At 45.6% G+C, this 6,829-nt stretch overlaps 1 non-coding gene across 1 annotated transcript; it reads right to left on the minus strand.

The window, feature by feature from the left end:
* Positions 1-6,318: 6,318 nt before the first annotated feature.
* Positions 6,319-6,391, minus strand: TRNAV-AAC (transfer RNA valine (anticodon AAC)). The gene has a single exon. It is a non-coding gene; the product is annotated as a tRNA-Val (tRNA).
* Positions 6,392-6,829: the final 438 nt, after the last annotated feature.

Below are 6,829 nucleotides of genomic sequence, written 5' to 3' on the forward strand. Positions count from 1 at the left end.
GGCAGATAAAGACACAGTATACAGTACAATATATCAGACAGTATGAGCATGGGCAATGTATAATTAAAAATATAAATAGCTGTAATCTTAAAAATCACCTAAAATTTTTGCAGCGTGGTTAGCCATCCATGCTTTTCCTAAAGCAGATGGCTTTTTTAAGAAAGTTACATACAAATAAAGTGCAATCGCTATTCAGTAGTTGTAAGTAATAAAGTGCAGGTTTAATTTGTGTAAAACTCAACTTTTTAAGACACGGTTTGAGGTATAATTTCCGTGGGGTAGAGTAATAGGGGCAGATAAAAAGGAAGTGTGCCAGGTCTTGAGGAGACTTTCCGTCGCAGCCACAAGCTGGCAACACTTCGCCCCGTTGAACCCCACTTGGGACTGCCAGTAGAAGATGGTAGAGGTCAAAGCGGAACCTTGTTAACAAAAATCGTTCATAGCTAGACATAGGCCATGTCAGGTAAGATTCCATTTGCAAGCAAGTTTTTAATAATAGGTGTTTCCTAACACTGACCTTCTGTATCTCAACCTCTTCTCTGTCAGTACCTCTTAACAGTAGTATAGCATTCTTAACCAAGCTCACATCAGATTTTGTAATTAAATTTGGGGCATAGAACAAATCCTGTCGATCGATTGCCGTTAGGCTGTCCTTTATGTACTTCACCCACGGTACTTTAAACCTCCCATCTAGCTGTAAGGCTTCTTTCAGTATAGCATGTGTTAATGGGATGTCGTTGTTCAGCCAGCAATTCAACCAACATATAACAGGGCTTACTGCTATTCTGTCACCTAAGTGGGGGATCCCCAGCTCCTCGTGAACCGAGTAGTTCCCAATGCCCCTGGGGAGTCTCAGAATCTTTTTTAGGAAGTTATTTTCTGTGACCTCTAGGTCTTTAATCTTACGATAGCCCCAGAGCTCACTCCCATAGCAGGCAACAGCCACGCTTTTTGCCTGGTACAGTTTAAGCGATGCGACCATCGGGCAATTGCCGATTTTTTTTGCGAAGCCAAGAATGGCCGCATTGACCCTTATTGTTTCTCCCTTCTTCTTGGAGACTGCTGGGCCCCATGATAATTTGTGATCTAGCAGGACCCCGAGGTAAGAAAAGGAGTTGGTTGATGGAATTTTCTCACCATTTATACTGAAGTGGTCAGTTTTCAAGACACCCTTACCTACTTTCATGACGTAGGACTTGGTATTATTTATGCTTAAACCACGTGACTCCATGAATTTGTGGAAGGAGTTTAATAGTTTCTGGAGACCGATTGCTGTCCTAGAAATAAGAACAGCATCGTCTGCGTAGAGTAATACAGGTACCCCTTTGCGCTCGACTAAGGGGTAATCTGCTTCTACGTTAAGAAGAAATTCCTCCAGTTCGTTAATGTACAGGTTAAATAAAAATGGGGCCAAGATGCAGCCTTGTCGGACACCTCGATTTATTTTAAATTCGTCCGTTACATTGAGGTCTTGGGAGTAACGGACGTTCGCTCTGGTATCTGTATGCAGATCAGCGAGGAAGTAGACAAGGTTACTCTCTACACCCATTCTCAGCAAAGCAGCCCATAGTAGGCTTCTGTCTACACAGTCAAATGCGGACGACAAGTCCATAAATGCCATGTAGACAGTGCCTTGTCTCGCCAGTGTATACTTGCTTAGGATAAGGTATAGGTTCAGGCACTGCGTGATGGTCGAGTGACCTGGTCTGAACCCATATTGTATGGGTGAAAGGATGTTATTATCTTTAGCCCAAGTAGATAACCTGTTGAGAATTACACCCCCCACCACTTTAACTACTGAATTTATTAAAGAGATTGGCCTGTAACATAACGGGCTGCTGCGATGGCCCTTCTTAAAAATGGGGACTATAGTCGAGAGACCCCAAATTCTAGGGCATCCAGTTGTTGCTGCTGCATTTATTACAGCCGTAAGAACCGGAGCCCAGAAAGGGATGCTGGACTTAAACAGGTCCGGTGGCAATCCATCCGGACCTGGGGCCTTGTTGATGGTTAGACCCTGTATTCCCCTAACAGTCTCTTGTACTGTGAAACACAATGGAGTCACAGTTGAAGATAAAACGTCATAGTCTACCCGATGCTCGTTGCTCTTAAAAATTGTGCTGAAATGGGACACCCACTCCCCCTCTGGGATGTTTGTTCCAAGGGCTGTGTCGTTTGGGTTGTCAAACAAAGGTTTGTTAATTATTTGCCAAAACTTGCTGCTGTTCCCCAACACTGAAGGGTCTAAAAGGGATTCAATAACGTTAGCCTTGATTTCCTTTTTTCTGATAGCTATGGCTTTCCTATAGGCCATACGAAGATTTTTTATCAAATCACAATCTCTGGGTTTGGTTTTTAGTGCGTGTTTCAAATCCCTACTTGCCTTTGAGCAGTTATAATCAAACCATTTGGAATTATTCTCACTATGTCCCTTTGTAGGCGCTGTGAGCATGGAGCCGATTTTAGTGACCAGCCCCTCGAAAATGTTCGCGGGACTTGATTCAGACGATAAGCAAACAGGCAGCTCCTCTTCACATGCGCTGGTTATTTTAGTGTACAGGGTATCTTGGTTTATCATTGACCATCTAATGCGACGCCTGCCATTTGCGCACCTTAGCGTGCCATAGTCGGTGCGTGGCTGTCGTTTTGCTAATAATGGTCCACCCAAGTTTAAAAGAAGGGGATTATGATCACTGTAAACACTAGTGAGGATAGTAAAATACGAGACCCAATAAGCAACATCTGGAGACATTAGTATATGATCAATAAAGGTTCCCTGCCCGTGTCCTTTAAAGGTTGGGGTGTCAAAGATTTTTGTATCGGGGACCAACGACATGGCTACAGTCAGATTGTATTCATTCACTAAGTCGTTTAAATTCTTACCGCCCCTACTATGAGAGAAGTGAAAACCTTCCTCAATATTACACCCTAAGGACCCCATTGGCGTACTAGCTGGGTTACCACATGGTTGGACATTAAAATCGCCTGCTATCAACAAGTACCGTGAAACAGTGTAAACATTTTTGCTCAGTATATCAAGTAGGGAGGCAATGTTACAAACTTCATTACTACTATTTGCATTATAAAAGTTAACCAGTGTCAGCACATTCTTACCATTTTTTATATCAATCTTCTGTATATTCAAATTAACATTGTGGCAGTTGCTTATATTGCAACACAGACCTTGGTTAATGAAAATGGCCAAGCCACCCTTGGCTCTGCCCCTAGTCGAGGCAACCGCTGGGTTAATAAAGCTTAGAAAACCCTCGATGTGGACGTTTTTATTCTCTATCCAAGTTTCTTGAAGGCACACAATGCTAAATTTTCTAATGAATGTTAGCCATACTGGGTCTCGTAACTTATTTGCCAAGCCTGCAATATTCCATGAAATTAAATTTACGCAGTCTTCGGGTGCAGGGCAAATGACAGGCTCTCTAGTAAATGGGGTAGATGTTGGGGTAGGCAACACTACGCCAGCTATCGCCAAACCCGTGGTGCTCATTGCAATTGACTCCCTGTGCTCAGATATAGGGACAAATGCCCCATACTGGATATGAGAGTTCTCGATTTTGGATGGAGAATCCATTGTTAGCAATAGTGTGCTGGGGTGGTTTTCGTGGTTACCTGCTGTACTTTCTGTCTTGTTGGCGCCACTTTCAGTGTCACCGTTTGCTGGCCTTGCATCATGCAGTAGTGTTGGAGGCACCTCAATTTCCCCAAAGAACACTGTGGGGGGTACTTTAGGGGAACTACTATTTTTAACAACAATTGTTGAAGCAGTGTATATATCTTTTTCACTGCAACGACACCCCAGCTTCACAGGTGACCTTGTGGGGCATGAAGCTCTTTCCCCACCCCCCATGGCTTCTGCACTCCTTAAACATCAGTCACAATCCTCCAGGCCGCTAAAGGCCTCAAACCTGTTAGAGAGCTCTAGGGGCGTAAATGGTAACAAGTTTGACACATTCCCATTTGATCCTGTTTTGTGGTGAAAAGGTATAGTGTTCCACCCATGTGTGACTGGTAATGGAGCCGGTTGGTACATGTATGCAGGATTCAGAGCAGACTCAACATTATGGAATTGGGAAGTAGTGAAAAAATTGTTGTTAAGGTGTTGTGGGGGGAAGACAGTGGATCTGGGGTAGAAGTACGTCAGGGGGCGTGGTACTATACAATTCTTTTCATTGCCATATGGCCAGTTCAAGATATGATATACAGCTTTTCTGTCTCTAAAGTTTATAACCACGACATCACCGCCGATGTCCTTCGCTCTACCCCCCAACCAGGACAGGCGCCGGACATGGACTATCTCTCCATTTATCGCAATGGGTTTAGGTCTATAGAGAGAGAGCCAGTGCGTTATTTTGTTTTTTAATTGTGAATATCCCTCTCGTTTACCATTAGGCAATTCTGGGACCCCAGTAAGTATAACCACATACGGTAATGCTTCTGGAGGGAGTTCTGTAGGTGGTATCCTAGGCTGGCCCCCACTACCCCAATTATTCTCCTTCCCTTCAGGTCTGAGGAGTCCATCCGGGAGAATACTAGATTCCCTAGATGGAATGGTGATTGTGTTACTGGGTGGTATTGAAGTAGTAGGTCTACCCCGGACAGCAGATGGGGCTGTTGATAAAGAATTATTACTGGTATTGCCACCATGTGCTTTCGGGGCCACATTTAGGGGGTTAGAGGCAGCTGGGATTGCTGCAGCTGCCTGGCTATTGCTTGTACTGGGTTTAGATGGTGTAAGACCCACAGTATTTTTTAAGAGGGATTGAGTTGTTGTAATGACTTGTTGGTGTTGTACTTTAGGTTGTCCTTGTAAACGTACAAAATTCCCTAACACAGTCAGGTCCCCCTCAATTTTACCTAGTCTTAGCTCCATCCCCTTAAATCTTTCTGCCAATGCAAGCATATAGCTACGTATAATCAATTCAATATTGTCCAGAAGTGACTTGGGAGTGGCGGATTGCAGGTCCACCTCCATCTGGATGTGGGAAGTGTCTGATTCTGTAGTTACTTGAGCTGGAGATGTCGGGGGAGTAGAACTGACTTTTATGGCTTGATTGGTGTCTAGGACTCCCGTTGGTGTTATAGTAGCAGTGTACATCTTTTTACCAAACTCGGTGTGACTTATCTTGGGCTTATTCACAGTTGTTGTTTTCCTTCTTCTTTTAGGTGGAGGGGGCCCATGCGTTTTTTGTGTCACTAGCCTCGAGTTTTTGCCTCTTACAACTTTACCCGGCCTTATTGTAGGAGATATCAGGGTCTTAGGAGTGTTATTAACAACATTGGTCACTGTTAGAGTGGTTAGTTGGATTTGGGAGGGTAACACTGCCGGAGCTAAACATTCTTGAAGAAGCAAGGGTACACTGGGGGTCAATGAGGTGTTGTCTGCTGAGGGGCTAGTCAAATCGTCGACCAGAGAAACAGACATTATAGGTTCTGAGAGGGTTCTGTTTTTAATACGCTCAATAGAGCGGCGACGGTCTGCCCTCCTCTCAGCTAACGTGAACTCCTTGTTGCCTTCTACGGCTGGTTTAAAAAAGTAATCGTCCAGTGTTCGATTAGTAATATTTTTGTCCAACCCCACTGGAGCAGGGCTTGTAGCCGCAGTTGCCATTCAGTAATGAGGAGTAATGGCAAAGTAGATACAAGACAGAAACAGAGACTTACGTAATCCTTATGCCAGGACCACTGGCCCAGCCCAGCCTCTTCTGGCCGATGAGGGCCGTAGAGGGCCCGCCCTTTGCCCGGGCTTCGCCCTGGGCGTCCCGCTCGCGTCCCGCGTTGCGGGCGAGCCCCTCCTTAGTAGCGCCTCCTGGCGCTAGAGTGTGACGCGTTCCAGGTGCGCCGGTGTGGAGGCCCCTGGGAAAGCGAGTTTCTCCTCGCTCCGCCCGCAATTGACACCAGCGCGGCGGCGGGAGAACTCGTCAGGCGGGACAGAGGCGACCAGTTCTTCTCCTCAACAAATGGTAAAGGTGACCGCCAGCGTGCAGGCACACACAGAATCCCTCGGTCAGATAACAGCAGCCACAATTGGCCGGGCGAGCCCCTCCTTAGTAGCGCCTCCTGGCGCTAGAGTGTGACGCGTTCCAGGTGCGCCGGTGTGGAGGCCCCTGGGAAAGCGAGTTTCTCCTCGCTCCGCCCGCATTTGACACCAGCGCGGTGGCGGGAGAACTCGTCAGGCGGGACAGAGGCGACCAGTTCTTCTCCTCAACAAATGGTAAAGGTGACCGCCAGCGTGCAGGCACACACAGAATCCCTCGGTCAGATAACAGCTTTATATTAGTTAGACACCAGAAAATAAATTAAAAGTGTTTCCGCCCGGTCTCGAACCGGGGACCTTTCGCGTGTTAGGCGAACGTGATAACCACTACACTACGGAAACTATGCACGCTTGTAACCTCATCATCTTACTCATTGTGAAAGGCTGTGCAGCTGGTCGAAATGATTGTGTACAGATCTGTTATTTTTGTTGCTCTGCGAGAGAATCGTGCGCCTTCTCTTTCAATCTACATTCCCGTATTCTTTAGTTAAACCGGTCAACACAGTTGTTACAGGTTGTTTGTGTGGTAGATTTAAGGAAAACACGGAATACTTTAAGCATCAATTTCACCACTCACGAGATTGTTACCTGCCAAGGAGACGTGTTTCTTCCTGCCCTCGCGACTTTTCTTACCTTACTGTTGCCACTTAAAATCTTGTTAATACATTCAGTGTGTTCTACGTTTTTTACACCTTATCTTTTAGTCTCATGTCTGCTCTTCTCATGATTAACTTTACTGTCTGCAGGAAGTTTGAATTTCGATTTACTTTTTTTGTGCCT

Source organism: Lissotriton helveticus, chromosome 1_2 (genome assembly GCF_964261635.1).
Source record: "Lissotriton helveticus chromosome 1_2, aLisHel1.1, whole genome shotgun sequence".
NCBI lineage: Eukaryota > Metazoa > Chordata > Amphibia > Caudata > Salamandridae > Lissotriton > Lissotriton helveticus.